We start from the raw sequence: 17,273 nt of genomic DNA on the forward strand, positions 1-17,273 counted from the left end.
TTGGAATTGGGTCCTTGATCTTGGGCAGACTGTGATGCATGTGCTCTATGATGAGCCTCCCCACCCTGGGAATGGTTCCATCATGCACCACATAATGCCTTTGACATCAAAACTCAATTACTGCAATGTGTTCCAGATAGGGCTGCTGAGAAGGCTCATGTGTTGTTGCAGATGGTTGCTGACAGCAGACATACAATTGGTGGGAAAGCAAGGGAAATGGGGTGAAGAGATGCCAGTTTCTGAGTTTTCTGATAATTTTTCTGGTATCTAGCATGATTCAGATAAATATCTTTATTCACATTAATTGGCCTTTTATGCCTATCCATTAACATGACCACTAAATTTTGAAGGGAGGAGGACACAGGAACCCAGAGTTTTACAATCAGTTGTATAATTGTTATTTCTAAAAGCTAGGAAACACTTAAAGCCACTGTGTTTTATGGGCTGAATACAACCACAGAACTAACCTCTGAGCCAGCAGGTGAAAGTTCATTCTTTGTTTGAGACAGTGTTGACATAAACGTTGGTTTTACGTTAATAGGCACTCCTTTTTTTCTCTCCATCTATGTGGACAAATATTCATGCAATACTCATCTAATTCAGTTGCATATATCTGAAAGTAGCTTCTGAGCTTGGCTTTTTCCCCCCCTAAAAGCCCTGTGTTCTAAGAGCATGAATGTTCCTGACATACAATTGGTATTAATTTTTTTTTCTTGTTTTTTAAAAAAAGAAGACATTCAGATGGTATTTTAATTCAAAGCAGAAAATGGAAGCAATAATTTTCCAGAAATTCTTAATGAACAACTTAAGAAAATGATAAACAGTTAATAACCTCAAATCTCTACCAGAAACTCCAAAAGCCAGTAAAGATAAAAGAATGCAAACCACATGTAACATCCTAGACACTCAGAAGACAATACAATGTATTTTCAATATAGTTTGAACTTCCTCACTTTATAAATCAAATTTCATGTGTCTGCAGAAACTGGTAGAAGAGGTGTCTCTCTTTTTTGTTCAATACACATCCAGATTTTTCTGAAGACAGAAAAATATTAAGATTTATAGTAAATCAAAACTTCCTCCCTGTAGCCAAGCATTGTGGCCAATTGTTTACTGCCTAAAAATTAGGCTAAAAGGTGTGTATGAAAGAATAGATTTGGCAAGGACACTGAATCTAGGCATGTGAGAATTACTATAAATATGTGAAAATTATCAGGTAGCTTTAGAAACAGAAAAGCAATACAATTTGGCTGTGTCAGATGAGGAAACATATCTCTTGTAGAAAAGAAAACCCCAAAGTGTCTGACTCCTCACTGAAAAGAACCTGCAGTTTATAGGGCAAAATACCCAGGCTGGTGGCTTGTCAGCTGAGTACTACTGATGAACGCTTGAGGCCCAGGCACTCTTGCCATGAAAATACCTGAAAGACATTTGAAGCTCTGCATCAACACCTCTGTTGGCATGGATATCAATAGTAGCTTTAATTTATTTTTTTCTAATGTCCTTCTGGTTTGGGGCAGCTCAGATTTGCACAGAGGTAAATGGCAGCATCTTGCACCAGACTCATCATTAGAAACACAATACTAAGTAATACATACTTTCATGTAATTCCCTAACAGTTTTGACAGGAAGCAGATTACACACAAACTCAGAGTGCATGAAAATACCCCATACACAAAATATTATGACCATTTCTGGATTTTTCAAGGCCTTACTTGTACTCAAGAATTCTTTAGATCTTTGGTGACTACAAAATACAGTCATAAATCAGAGTGCCTTCCTGAAACCTTCAAACACTGAAAAGAAAGGCTTTATATTTCAAAGCCAAAATAAGACAAGTGAGGTGGGCAGGAACAAATACAGCACCACTGGGTTTCTGTACAAGGAAACTCATTTCAGCAAAAAATTTCTATTTCCATTTTGCCTTGATGAATGTGCTCTGCTAGCCCAAGCTGGCTATTGATATTGTTTTGCACTTTAATGGTTCTTTAAACAAATCATCTTTGAGTCAGATACAGATTTTTACTTACAAGATGTATGGATATATTTTCACAGACCATTGTATATATATGCACTCAGAAACAGACCTGCATTACCCTCTCTCATAAAAAAGGAAATCTGCATTATCTGTTCTTCCAAGTCAGAAGCATAAATTTTACACACATCTGCCAGTGCACACACGTATGTGGTACTCAAAATAGAACTGAAAGAAACAATTCTGTTCCTAGTGACTACTTTCATACTGTGAATCAATGAAGACTGAATTCAGCCATGGAGTAAAAATTTTAAAAGATAACAAAATTCAACTACTGAAAAAACATAATGATTCTTCTTTGAGGAAAAGTCTTCTAAGGTGTGAGTAAGGTGTAAAAGTGAATATAAGCAACCCCAGCTGAAAGGTTGTCCTAATACCAGCAGGTTGGCTGTCCTGGCTCTTGTGCTGCTGTAACACAATCAGGTCTTGATTTAAACCAAATTTCTGTATTCGGTGTGGCTGAAGAACTGGGATCATACTTCTTAAATGATTGTGTAGCAGAAGCAGCACCAAAAAATCCAAATACTCCATACTCTGTACTCACCAAAGCTGAGAAAGGAACTCCTAATGAAGTTTCTGTAGCCCAACAGATACTGCCTGCATATATTTCTTGATCACTGATGTGGATTCCTCTTCAGCACAGAAGAGGAATTTTTTTTAAATTGTGATTTAAAAATTAAAACTACCTGACTGAATCTTCATCTAAATTCAATGCGTTTAAAGAAAACTTCAGCAATTTTCTTTTCAATTGAAATATTTAAACAATCCCAGCCAAGATCATAAAAGCAATGGGTATAATAGCGATGCTGTAAACTTAATTTCCTGTGTTCTCCCATTATCCATAAGCATACCTCAGGTACTGTGTGTGGCCTTAATGGGTACAGTACCATACAAAACAAGAATATCACTCTTCACAGTGAACTTAATGGGGTTAGTTGGTGGGTATCAATGTTTACTTTACTAAAAAAGATTTTTTGTATGTTAATCAATTTTTACATTTTAGCCTGGAAAAAACGTAATCATTATGCCAGTGAAAACCAAAAAGTCTTCTCCTGTTTGTTTCTTCTGACATATCATGCCTGCAAATAATCATCTTTCCCTAGAAAACCTCCTTTTACAAAAATCCAATGAGACGTGCCATCTTATGAACATTTACCAAAACATGGACACCTTAGCAATACGGTGTAGCAGCTACTGACACACAGATCCAACTCTTCAACTAAATAACTCTTCCACGTTTTTAAGGTTGAAGTATGAATACAATATTACATTGCCGCTTTCTGTTTGAAATATTCTACAGTCAGTATGACTGATCTCTTCAAAAAGAAGAATTAGAAGAATTGTTCTTTTTTTCTCCTATACTTTAGACCAGCACATACAATATAGACCATCTTCTGAAATTAGTAACATTTTGAGAGGAATTTCAAGAAGAACTTTTTCTGGTGACATGAAGGAGTAAGACTCCTCAGTCTCAAAAGAAAGTCTTGTGAAGGACTGGAATGAATTCTGTACAACTGCTACCAAAGGATGGTTTAAGATAATCTAAATTAACCCAAGAAATCAACTCTGGAGATACATGCACAGTATGAAAACTAGGAAAAGCAGTTTCAGTTGTTTCTTGGTTCATCTCATAAAGGTGCACCAGGAAGAAAAATGCCCAGCAGTAAATTGAGCTCATATTATTTATTTACTTCTATGAAAGTAAATGCTGTTTACCTTAAGCTTTGTTTTAAAGGAAAAAGGAGGAAAGTGCAGGAAAGGAAAAAGGAAACTGCCATACACAATACGCTAATTACAATCACCTTCTGCTTCAATAAAGGAAATACAAATTTCCTGCCTTGGCAAGGGCTAGAATGTCTTAATCAGGTGGGAAAAGGACCGCATTTAAGTGTCTAGACAGCAATGTGGAGGAAAAATATTTCCCAAGTTTTCTATTCGTGTGTTAATCCAAAAAGTACACTTGATATATGTGAGAAGTACTGCCTTAGTTATTGCTTCTCCTTCTATGATAATAATGATGGCATAGTAACAATTTTTTTTTCCTTAATTGTAGGAATACTGAAGTGTTAAATGATCTGTAAAAGCTCCAGGAAGTTCTGACACTCATGGTCACAGAAGACTCTCCTCCTTCTCCAGGCTGAAAGATTTCAGTTAATTAGCATGTTCTACACAGTTCTGAAATATTATTTTGAAAACAAAATCTTAGAGCCACCAACCCTCCTCAGGTCTCTAAAGGTCCACTAGATCCAAAAACCACTTGAAGATTCCTTTCTTGGAGAGTAAACAGCAAATGTAAAGTTACATGTTAACAGCATGAAAAACATCTTATAGAAATAATGTAAGTAATAGTGCTTATGCTTATCTTAATCTTAAAAGACAGTTTCTCCACACTGCACCTCATGTTCTTCCCATATCTACACATTTTCAAAATCAAAGGTCTTTATCTTCATATCTTTCAGATTTAGTGCCTACCATTATTCATAATCTACTATTCATAATCATGCTATACATACACATGTTGAAAACCTACACACACAACAACACACTGATTGACACTCTTACTCTGCTCCCTGGCATGCGCGTCCACATTAACGCTGGCATGAGTAAAATCATAAAGCAGCTACTTTAAACAGGGCTGGTTGAGAGATTAATTTCTCTTTGAACAAGATAGTACAAATACATGATTTCACACATCAGATCAGTTTATTTTGCCCAGCTGAGAACCTGGTCAGTTTAAATAAGGTAAGTCTCACAATGGATTATTTTTGGCAGGAGTAATTGAGAGAAATTCTGTACAGGAGAGGAAGAAGAAATTCTCCATGTAAGTGGGCTGATCAGCATCCTATAGGTCATTTTCAGGCACACGGTTCCCTTTATCTTCTGGTGGTCAAAACCCAACAGCTGAACATTACTCATCAGATTTACCACTGTGCCCTTACAGAAATGGATGCATGCTGTTCTGACATAGTTGACATAGCTAATACAATTGGATGTTGCAGTCATCCAGACCAGAAAACTGCAACTCCACTCCTGTTTGTGGAGAGGTTAGGCTATCATGCCCTCCATAACTCTAGTACAACCTCAAAAAAATCTTCAGTGCAGAGCAAAGAATAGTGAGTTGCTTTCTGTTGCCTGGAACTGTAGATTTCAATAATTACTTCATAATAACTGTAGTTGTACAAAACCAGTAATTAATGTAGAATAACATTTAGTAAAGTTTTCTATGTTGCAATCATTACACAGTCTCTGCAAAGAGAAAGCAAGTAGATTCAGACTAGTAAAAAAGAATAAGTCCACAATAATAGGTGCATGAGGGTCCAGCAACATGACTTTGGCCAGGACAATATGTACAGCTCTTCTGCTCTTGTAAGGAAAAAAAAAAAAAAAAAAAAAAGAGAGAGAGAAACTGAAGAACAATTTAAAGGTAACAGAATTTCCTAGGACTTCATTAAGCATGAGATCATAAAATGCTTTTTACCACAGTGCTTCTTAATGGAATCCTGACACATCAGGCTGCTTATTGCTACTTAAAGTCACACTTTTAATTTTCAGAACAGATTTTGACTGAAAAAAAATATTTCCTTGGCTGTCGTACAGCTATAATTAAAGCTACATAAGATACATATAGCAACTGCTAACAACATTTAGAATACATCCACCATTCTGATTTTAGGATTGCATTATATTACAGTGTAGGTAACAGTAAATTTTTACTTTTAAACAGAAGAAACCTAATCATCACAAAGATGAGAGAATTTTTTTTATCCAAATGAGAAACTCCTAATTAAAAAAAATAAAATTCCTACCTCCATATTGCCAAGAGTTTCAAAAGCTGTAAGAACATCTGTATACTTCCTACTCAAGTTTCTCGATCTCTTCAATTGAAACTCTGATCCCATTGCCCTACATTTGCCCACAGCTTCTCCCCCTGGCCAGGAAAATTAGTATGAGAATACTATTTCACAGTCAGTTCTTTCAGGTTTTGTTCCCCACCCAAAAGTAGGATGCAACAGAATCTCTCTCAAAATCCTGCTCTCACAAGTACTTGTGCCCTTTTTTTCCACAGTGAAGTGGTATAGATACAATCAACAGACGTGGGCTGAGAGCCATTTAATGTTTTGTGTGTTTTTTCCATCCTCTTGTTATCAGTTCTATATCTTAATCCTTCTATGTCTGGTATGTATTGTGAATCACAGACCAGCTCTAGATGCCTGGAAACTGTTGGGCTTCATTAACAACATCATCATAACTTTTCCCAACCCAGAACTCCAGGGCATATCAGTGCACACAGACTTGTGAGTGGACATAAACTTTCCATACAATATGTAATACATCTTACAAAGTTAATTTCAGAAATATAAGGTTTTGTCCCAGGAATCATGGTTTCAGTTCAATACAGCCACAGAATACTGTGGAAAAACAGTTGTTTGACCTCAAAGCCTAACGAAACATTGAATGTGTTCACTCCTATTTTTAGATGCATGCTCTGCAGTGCCATATTCCTTAATATAAAGCTGACCCAAATGTTCCAATAGCAGATGTTGGTTTCTCTTTGATAGCCAATGCGTATCTGTGCTTTCCAAGTTTCTGTAAGCACATCATTATAAGGAAGGCCGGTCTTACTTTTCCCAGCCTTCTTTCTAATTATGCGCCTGCTGCCAGGAAACTTTCACTTTTTTATTTTGTTTGTGTGTGTGTGTGTGTGTTTGCTGATAAAATTTAAACAAATGTCTGCTACAGACTTAGAAAAGAAGAAAAAAAATCTCCAAAGCCTTGTCTGTTATAGGTTACAAAGTTACTAAGTAACACCAAATTAGTTTCAACACTCAATGATAAACATTAGACAAAAAAGTCAGCTACAAGAGCACATCATTGCTAGATCACCAAATATGTCTTCCTTACAGATGAATGAATTCCACAGGACAAAAAACAAAAACAAAACAAAAAACCAAAAAACCAAACCAAACAAAATAAAAAAAAAATAAAAAAATCCCTCCAATATTTTGCTTGGTTTAATTTGGTAGGCAGCCATAGTAAGTTTTCTGAAACATGCAAGTATCCTTCCCGTTACCAACTCTTTCATCAAGCAGTATCACCGGGTTTCTACAGAAGTCTTCCACAAAGAAGCCTCCGAAAGCACTCATATTTTACTGCTCTGTCACTTTTCCTACAAACTAATAGGTGATTTTGCAAGTCCTGAGCTACAGACACACAGCCGCTGACCCCACAACAGCATCCTTTCCGTATTAGGAAGCACCGAGCAGATGGCCAAGGTCGGCAAATAAAGTGTATCAGCCAAACTCGAGAGCAATTATAGACGATGCGGTAAAGAAACAGCTGTTTAAAATAAAAAAAAGAGAAATACTCGAAAGAAACGCGGCCAGCCTAATTCCATTCCAGCACGATTTCATGTGCTCTGACCTCTCGCTTTCTATCACCGCTTTCTGCTGCGCGTTCGCCTCATCTGAAGTGAACCACGTCAGCCCCGCACCCCCGGGAAGCACCCTGCCATCTTACCTCAGCAGCCGTGTGCGTGGGCAGCTACCACATACCCCAGCGCAAGTTTTCGGGGGGACACGGGAGCTCGGCGGCGGCAGCGGCGCGGGGCGGAGCGTCCGCAGGTACCGGGCGCTATATAGGGGCGGGCCGGGGCGGGCGGACTCCGGGCCGTGTCACAGGAGCTGGCGGCGGCACGTCCCGCTCCGGCAGCTTCACGTTAAGAGTCCCGCGGTCACCCCAGGCTACCCGGTGCCGGCAAGAGGCGTTGCCAGGCTGCTGGGAAAGAAGGGCTGGGAAACGGGGAGGGTTCCCGCAGGGAATCGCCGGCGGTATCGTCTTTCGATGTCTTAATTACTGTCCTCTCGGAGCTGCATGAACTGGTACTTGTTGATAGACTTTTTGCTAAAAAAGGCTCGGGTCCCATGCTGGAAGTTCACTCCCTTCCCTTCAGGCACTCGGCACCCACAGCCAGTGAGAGAAGCTTGAGAAGTTCCTGCGAAAGCAGAAGCAGGCACTGCCTGGCAAGTGGAGGAAAGATCCCGGGCTCTTCCATACTGCCACACAGCTGCACAGAAGTGCTGTCACCAGTTTCCATTAGCATTCTCTGCGCCGGAAAAGTTTCCGTGATTCCCACAGGATTTTTGTCTGCATGACAGAACGGGTGGGTGGCTACATGTTGTAATGTAGAACTGTGGAAATGGTATCTCAAGTTATTCTTCTAAGCTTTTTATTACTTTTCTGTTCTTTTAAAATAACACTCATGCCACTGCTCTCCCCTAGCAAGGCCCTGAGTTTTCAGCTTAAACTGAATTTAATTTTTTTTTTCAGAAAAAGCATAACACTATTGCACAGTCTAGTCACCTGTTTTTATCAACAATCTTCTGTATCTTTCCCTGTCAAAGAACAGCATTAGAGTTCAGAGAACATGTGACAAAACTCAAGCTATTTGCAGTTATGCAAAAACATTCACCATCATACACTTACTGTAAATACATGCACTGCACTGCATATTCCACTAAAGGCAACATTTGGAGGTGGGTATATCTTTGTTTTCCCTTCTTTTTCCACAAGAGACCAAAGAATACCTTTCTGTTGTTGGTTCTTATCCTCTTCCTAGAACCCACTTTGTCTGGATATAGTGCTTTCTTACAGACTATATGCCAACATCAGTTTTATAAGGACTTGTAGAACACAACCAATGATTAGTAACATCTGCTTGAATATCTGCTTAAAACAAGATGGCCAATCTCAAAATATATGTCTATAAAACCTCTATTCTCAAGTCCACAGAGGCAATCACTGATGTCACTTGACTTTTCTACAGTGTGGACAGAAAGAAAGAAGTGCATGAACATGCTGCCTTCTTTCTCAGTATTATTAGACATCTGGAACAATGATAAAGGAATTTTAGGGTAGCTCAGAGTAATGGTGCTACTCTTTCTTCTTTTAGCTCCACTTTCATAGAATTTGTGTTGGAAGGGATCCAAACAATGATCTAGTTCCTGACCTCCCTGCTATAGGCAGGGACATCTCCCATTAGACTCAGTTGCTCAAAGTTCTATCCAACCTGGCTTTGAACACTTACAAGGAAGCTGAATCTACAACTTCCCCTGGGACAATCTGTGCCAGTGCCCCACCACCCTCACAGAAAAGAATTTCTTCCTAATATCCTGTCTAAATCTACCCTTTTTCACCTTAAAATTGTTCACCCTCATCCAATCACTACACTTCCTTGTGAAAAGCACCCTCTCAGCTTTCCTCTAGGCTCCCTTCCTGTACTGGGAGGCAGCTGTAAGGTCTCCCCAGAGCTTCTCTTTTTCAGGCTGAACAACCCAAACTCTCTCAGCCTGTCTTTATAGGAGAGATGCTCCAGTCTTATGATCATCTTCATGGCTCTCTCAGGCCTACACTGATTGGCCCCTTTCTATAGGTCTATATTACAATCCATCTCTGTGTGCATGGAATCTGTTGGGTTCACGCAAGAACATCATCATAACTACTGTCCTCCAGCTGGTATGAACTCCCAAGATGAGCAAGACATGTACCTGAGAAATTTTATTCTATATTGGAGGATTCAGAATGTGGCACTGAAACTTTCCCTGTTTACTTCACTCTTTTTCACCACCCAGCCCTCTTTAGGACTAAGATCTCACTCCACATCTCTCAGTTGCTCCACAATGTAACAAAGAGAACAGAGGAATGCTGCCAAGTAGGAAAAAGGGAGGGGAAAATAAAGCAATTCCCTGTTGCTAGAATAGAGTGTGGCATGCCACTGAGAAGACTGGCACTGCACAAGCACTCTGTTTCCAATTCTGGTACATGACTATGAAGAAGAAGCATGGTAGCTCATACACATAGTATTAAGATAGCACAAAGATAAAAAGAGAGTATCCCTCATCATTAATCAGGTCTCTATATGACTTGGGTAAGTATGGTGGTTGAAGATAGTGTTCTATCTAACAGTCGGAACACACTTCAGCCACTACTAGCTGCAGGTAATTTGACACAAGAAACAAAGAACAGACTGATGCATAGTAAGAAAAGCCAATTACAGAAAATCAGTACCTGGACTTTACATCCCTTAACTGTATCTTCTCCTTTGTATTTTATTATAACAGAGAGAGTTACTACTGCAGCAAAGACAATTGAATTCACTAACATTTTCTTCTGTCACAGCTCTTACATTATACACATTTTGCAGATATGTTCCAAGAATTTTGGAGAAGAATTTAATGTCTGTGCATATATGCTCATGTTCATTTCAGGGGGATGGAAGATGAAAGCAAAGGGACAGCTTGTGCACATCAGCTTAGTTCAAGACACTTGCTTCACTATGATTACACAAGCATAACTGCGCATGGAAAGTGAAAATGAAGCTCAGCTTACTGGGAACCAAGCATGAGGCACTGTGGAAGATAAAATCCGAAGAGAAAGGAAACAAAACCGTTTGCTAAACTTAAAACATAATACGATCTCCAGTTCTTTCTTGTAAACAACTTTGTCTATCATTCCAGCTAGAGGAACATTTGTTTCTAGATTAAGGAGCTTCCAAGTATATGTACTGCATGACTGGCAAACTAATATGAGAGAATACAGACATAAAAAGACAATTCAACTCCATTGAAGTCATAATATTTAAATTAAATATGACTATCAAAACAGCTTGTTTTATTTTTGAAAAATGCAGCAGGAACCCAAACAATTTCTTCTGTGGACTAATAGAGGTAATGGTAAATGCCACTAGAGAAACAGGCAAACACCAAACTGCCTGAGATTTCATGAAAGGTTTTTTGCTAACATACATTAAAATTTTGAGAATGTTCCCAAAATGAAGATTCACTTTTTATACCACCCTGTGAATAAAATGAAATTAGTATAGCTTAAAGAATAAAAAGTTAAAAGGATGACTTGAGGAAAAAAAGCTCAAAATGCAGACAAAAGACATCACACAAAGTAATTACAAGCTCAGCAATCCAAGAGAAAATAAGTGAATATAAAACAACTCAGTGGACTTCTGGTGAGAGTCTGTTGAGTTCTCAAACTACCGTGGAATAATTTGTGGTATTTAAATATGTGTACCTTCAGTGAAGGAAATGTATTTAATAGAGTGTACATACATTACCATCCACTAGCTAGTTTCCAGGTGCTACTGTACTACAAATAACTACCACCTTTTAAAAAAAATTATTTTATTTGCTTTCATAGTTTTTCTTCATTATGATATGCATAATTTTAGTATCCTAGCTGTTGAATAACAAAGACATTAAAAGCTACACAGGAGTGTGCAATTTTGATCATGCTACTTAAAACCAGATCCCTCAAATTCTGTAAATCAAACCAGGGTGTTTGTCAAAAAGAAAACAACAAGAAAATACATTAACATTTCTGAGGTCTGTTTTCTACATTGGGGAGGCACATGACATGAGATTTTTTTGGTCTTAAACACTGGAAATTAATTCAATAATATAGGAATGCCTGTAATCAATTCAAGTAGTATTCAGCTAGCCACAGTGGAGATTTGCATCGTATTACAGTTCAAATAGCATTAAGATCAGATGGAAATGGCAGTAACATAGACACTAAAGGACTAGAAAAGGAAACTGAAAGAATTTACAAGCTTGCAAATGGATTCATATGCAGCTGACTTAATTCAGTGATTTATTAAACCCAGTTCAGCAATCTCCCTGTATTTCTTGCACAAAGGAAATGGATCCCACTTACCCTGGTTATGCAAAATTACCTGTGACATGCTAACCATTGTGGAATTTCAGGTTTTTATTTAAACCAAAAAAACCTTCATAGAATTGCATCCTCTCACAATCTGTACTTGACATCATTTAAAAGAAGTATGATTACTAAACAAAAAAATGGGACACTGATTTTCTTGGAAGCATGAGAGTTTGTGATTTTTTTAGTTGGCCAGAATGTGAAGTTAGATTTTCCTGAAAACAAAAGGGACTAACTATACCTCTGAAACAGAAACTGCCAAACATGTAGCAGTATAAAGCATTTAGGACTATTTCAAAAGTCTCTTGAATCCCGCATTACAAGCTGCAATTACAATCCTGTACTACCTAACTTTGATGGTGTTGGCAGACACTGAGGCCATAACTGTAAACTGCTTTGTTTGGTATTAATTCTTGTTGGTGAAATTCACAGTATCTGAACTAGAAATACCAGGTTGGTTGTGTCTTTCATTTTTCTTACAATTTCTGGAAAATTAAGCATTTGTTACATGAAAGAATATTAAGCAAACATTTCTCATGGCTTCCAATTCTGCCAATATACACCATCGAAGTTATGTGTTTTACAGAGAGGATAGCACAGCTGGAGTCAACATTTGAAAGCAAGTTATAGTGCAACAAAAATATAAAGAAAAAGAGGACCTTTTTCCAAACTTCTAACTATACAGAGAAGAAAGCAAAAACTGGAAGTTTCTATTGCTGAGACAATTTGCATAAAAAGGCAATTAGCATTTTAATGGACATATATGCATACACACACTCGTGTATATACAGGACAATGAAGTGATTAATGCTTATGATTTCTTTGTTGTAATACTAATTACTTAGAATTACTTAAAAATTAATTACTTTTTTTATTGAATAGCAAAGGTCTTCGGGTTAAAAAATTGATTAAATGATATTGGTTTGATTTACTGTGTAGCTCCTATGACACCATGGATAAAAAACATGGGTGTACTATATAAACACTATTTAAAAAGGAATCAGAACAGTGACAGTTGAAGAAACATATAGAGAGAAGTCAAGCATCCCAATGGCTTCCCTATAATACAGATACTTTGGTACCTTCATTCTTAAGCTGCTTCGACCATGAGTAATCCATTAGAATTTCCTGTCCTGCACAGCTACTGGTATAGCAATGCATATGAACTTTGGAAATAGCTACAAAATACAACCTGGAAAACCGTTCACTTCTCATACTCAAAAGCATTTTGACCCTTGTTAAGATACTGATTTCACAAACACCACAAAGCAGAACTATTTTATAAATTTTTGTCCACTTTCTTATCACTCCCAAACTATGCAATCCTTTATTAATTTCCCAACTCTTGCAGCTTGGTCTTGTGCTTTAATTCTCTCTCACTACCACGATTCTCAGATTCTCTATTCTTTATTAATGAAACAGACTACAAGGACACCTGTAATATTCTTCTGTTTCAACCAGCAGGTTGAACCATATGGGGATCAAGAGCAAAATAACCTTGCCTAAATCTTACCCTATGTGGTTTTATCAGTATTGTATCTATAGGTTCTTCTTCACATAAAAATTGGCATGACGCTCAACAGATAAGACATTGAAATCACATATGCAAGCACCACTTTGGATCACCACTTTGTCATTCCCATTTCAAACCTCCAAAGAACACTCTCTTCATTAATACTCCCGATATGGTAATAGCAAGTGTGTTATGTCTTTCAATTAGCTACACTTTAGCAACATACAGCTGCTCTTAATTGGGAGGCCTCTGAGGAAAGATAAAGAAGCTGTTTCTTCTGAGCCAGGCTTCCCCACAATATTTAAAATGTTTCTTAGTTTGTGAGCTGATTTGGTCACAATTCTGATCTCAAGGCATAACTTGCTTTCTTTAATCAGGATGTCAACCTCATAGTGCATATAATTTTTTGCTATAAAGGCTATGAATTTAGGAGATGTTTTGCTGCTAACGTTTGGAAACCAGGGCAAACCAGGCCAGTATGTTAAACATTACTGCTAAAGTTCATGCTCAAGCTATTTAGTGTTAGCTCTAGTGTTCTCACAGTCAGCAGAGATCACAGCTGCTCCTTCTTCTACTCAGTGTTTCTGTTGTGATGATTCTTCCTGCTCTCACTAAGTCTGAAAAGGGGAATGGTGTTTTCTGTCTTTCCCCACTTGAAGTAAGACCTTTTAAATTCAGCCCATGTAAGTAGAAAGAAAAAGGAAGTTCCAAGACTCAGCGGATTAGGATCACAGGGTATGAATTCCATACCTATGCTTAAAACAGTAGTTTGCTTACATTTCTGATATCCCGGAATAATTTTCCACCAAGTCATTTTGTTATGAAATGCTTTTCTACCAGAATTGTCAGGATGGGGTTTTTTTTAGGATTTTTATTTTTATTTTTAAATTTTTCTCTCTACTACTGCTCTCAGCTGCAAACTCCTGTCTCTCAGGGGTGCACATGCACCTTTTCTAGATTGATTTCATTTAGAACAGTGCAGTAGACAAAACCTCTTAACTTGTTTTTGTAATGCCTGAAGTGATCTACAATGGGATTTTGTCGCCTGGCAGAGGAAGACTCATTTATCTTCAGGCTGCAGACCAACGGGGCTGCCAAAGACCCCCTCCTTTATAAATAAAAATCTATAAAGAGCGTTCAGAAACATGAGAAAATATGACAAACAGCTTGAGTTCTTCAGCTTTGCTGGCAGAAGATTACAGGAGGATAACGACAAGTCCGTGAGCCTTCATACCCTATAGTTTACCACTACGCTTTCAGAAAGCGGCTTCCCCGCCACCTTCCCCCCACCCCGCTCCTATTCTGAAAGCCTCCCGCTCCCGCTTCCTTATTTGGTTGCTGGGACTGTTCTTTGTCTGACTGAACCCCCTGGGCCGTACCGCCCCCGGCTGGGCCGCGGCCCGGCTCCAGCGGGACACCCCGCCCGGGCCCCGGGCGAGCAGCAGCAGTCGCCGCCGTGCCCATGTAAGGAGGGAGCAGCTTCTCTGGGCCACGACGGCGGCGGGGGGGGCAGAGGCCGCGCAGGGTCAGTCCGGAGTCCTGCGGAACGAGCCGCGGGGATTCTTTGGAGGACCGCCGCCGAATCTCGTCTCGCTCCTCCCCTCGTCCCCCCTTCAGCCCCGTGGGGTCCCTGAGCAGTGTCACTTTTTCTTTCTTTCTGGTTTTGTTGTTGTTGTTGCTTTTTTTTTATATTTCTTTCTTTTTTTTTTTTTTTTTTTTTTTTCCCCTAACTTGCCGTAGCAGGGTGTGCAAACCACTGGCAGCGAGACAAAGCAAAGTTGCGAAGCTCTAGTGGAAAAACGCAGATTCTTGCCATGTTTTTCATTGTTCTTTAGAGCAGGTTACAGCGTGCCCTTTGGGGGTTTAACTGGTGCTTTCAGCAGAGAAAAACGAATGCCTCAACATTGCCATCTCTTTTTTAAGAAGTGACTGTATTTTTATGCTACATGAAGAAACCAAGCGAGACCAGTTTTATTCTTAAAACATCCCTGAACTCTTCGAAGTAGCATTATGAAGAGTATTACACCTGCTGGAAGTCGATGTAAATTTGATAGCAGAACAATCCCTGGTGTTATTAGTGTTGTTTGATACCTCGTTTTAATAGTACATTATGTACTTAAGGAGAGAGATTTTAGCATCTAAATGTAGAGCCATGTGTTGCACCAACAGCAAGCGAGGGAGAACACTTAAAAAATTAACCCTGGTGGTCACTAATTTTTGTTCACATGTTTAGATTTAGTCTTTCTGAAGTGGCATATCATTGCTTTGGCCAATATATAATCTACAGTCTTACTATGTTTTTCTTTTCTAGACTTTTAGTTACTCTTGAAAGAAACACATGTCCATGTTGAAACCACAATAGTACTGCTGCAAAAGATACAGAATTCATGCATCCAGATGCATAGGTACCCATAGGCAGCCACATAGACACAAACAGAGTGGGTATTTACCAGTTTAAAATTAATTTGTGCAGTTTGCTGACCAATAGGTTTGGATGGAATCACAAGAAAGATAGAGACAAAGCATTTCTATCTTGATGTTTTTGCCATGATAAGAAAACCAGACAGCTGATAGGAAAAAGAATCATGCATCATGCACTACATCTGTGAACTTACAGGATAGCATTCAATATTTAAACATAACTCTGCAGAAAGGCTTTTCATGATGCTGTAACTATTATATCTAAAAAATGTAATTTTTTTCCAAGTATGAGAGATTTTTGTCACCTAAATCTAAGCAGGACTTGAAGATAAATGCCACCTTTTGCTGAAACCAAAAACGTTTGCTTAATATCAAGACTGTGGTCAACAATATGTAATGACTATGTAAAAATTTATTGTTTGAACTGAATTCTCATTTACTCTTAATGCATGCTTTTCTAATTACAGACCCCTGTGAGCAACATTAACTAAATATGTATAAATATGTATGAAAACCATGTGCATTCATATCAAAAGAGTACTGCCAGAACTTTCAATGCAGAAGTACAAAAACATATCCTGAGGGAAACCTGGATGAAAGCTACTCTGAAATATAATGATATAATGCAGTTAGGAGTGGTAAAAAGCCATACATTTTACTTATATTTACAGCAGCAGCCAAGGACAATGCTCATACATGAGAGACTTGGGCAGAGAATCATGGGAATAGAATATTCTCCACTTGTACAGTTGACATGCCCCACTGTATTTTTAGATCTGGAAAACATTTTCCACATGTTATCATCAAAATGGAGGAAATACACAGAATGGCAGCAGACATCACTCTCAGTGCAATGACCTCTTTCCAGCATGATTAAGCAAGAATATATGCTGCATGAGTGCTTTAAGTGGTAACTAGTGATATCTGCAAGTGATAAATAGCAAATAAACACAGACTATAATGAGGAGAAGCAGTATGAAATGAAGAAATGACAAATTGAAGCTTTGGCAGCATTATTCCACAGTTTAAGTTATCCCAGTCTGTTGAGCAAAATAGATCCACAGATCAGACCGTACTAAACAGAGAATAAAGCAGCATTGTGATGGAATGAACCCAGCAATACAAAATAATTTTTATATTAGCTCTCTTAGTGCACTGTACTAGTGAAATAATCTTCCTTTGTAAGAGGCATGGTTGTTGAATGCTCAGGAGAACAGGACTTTTAAGTAACCAAAACCTACTGTAATGTATAACAAAAACACAGGCATTGTTAAGTCTGGGAGTGTCAATGTACAACATATTGCAGACTTAATCTTTGATTTTAGAAACTGGTTTCTGTTTCCTAAACACTGCAATATATTTAAAGAAAAAAAAACAAACAAAAAAACTTCAATAGTAATTTGCAATAACTGATTTTATGGGTAATGTACTCCTACTGGAAGTTCAGAATGACTTAGTGTGAAGATTTGTGGATGAGATTTTTATGCTCTGTTTACATTTTCTGGGAGGTTAAGAAAAAACAGTCTGAAATAAACTGCAGCTAACATGCTACAGGGAATGAAGGAAGAGAACCAGACT

General features: G+C 38.3%; 1 protein-coding gene across 2 annotated transcripts in view; it reads right to left on the reverse strand.

The window, feature by feature from the left end:
* PALLD (palladin, cytoskeletal associated protein) overlaps positions 1-7,683 on the reverse strand; it is a 62,591-nt gene extending 54,908 nt beyond the window's left edge. For both annotated transcript variants that reach the window (XM_030449773.1, XM_030449772.1), the window contains exon 1: positions 7,553-7,683. The gene's annotated coding sequence lies outside the window, so the exon portion shown is untranslated. The remainder of the gene's footprint in view (positions 1-7,552) is intronic.
* Positions 7,684-17,273: the final 9,590 nt, after the last annotated feature.

This window comes from Calypte anna, chromosome 4A (genome assembly GCF_003957555.1).
Source record: "Calypte anna isolate BGI_N300 chromosome 4A, bCalAnn1_v1.p, whole genome shotgun sequence".
NCBI classification, from domain to species: Eukaryota; Metazoa; Chordata; class Aves; order Apodiformes; family Trochilidae; genus Calypte; species Calypte anna.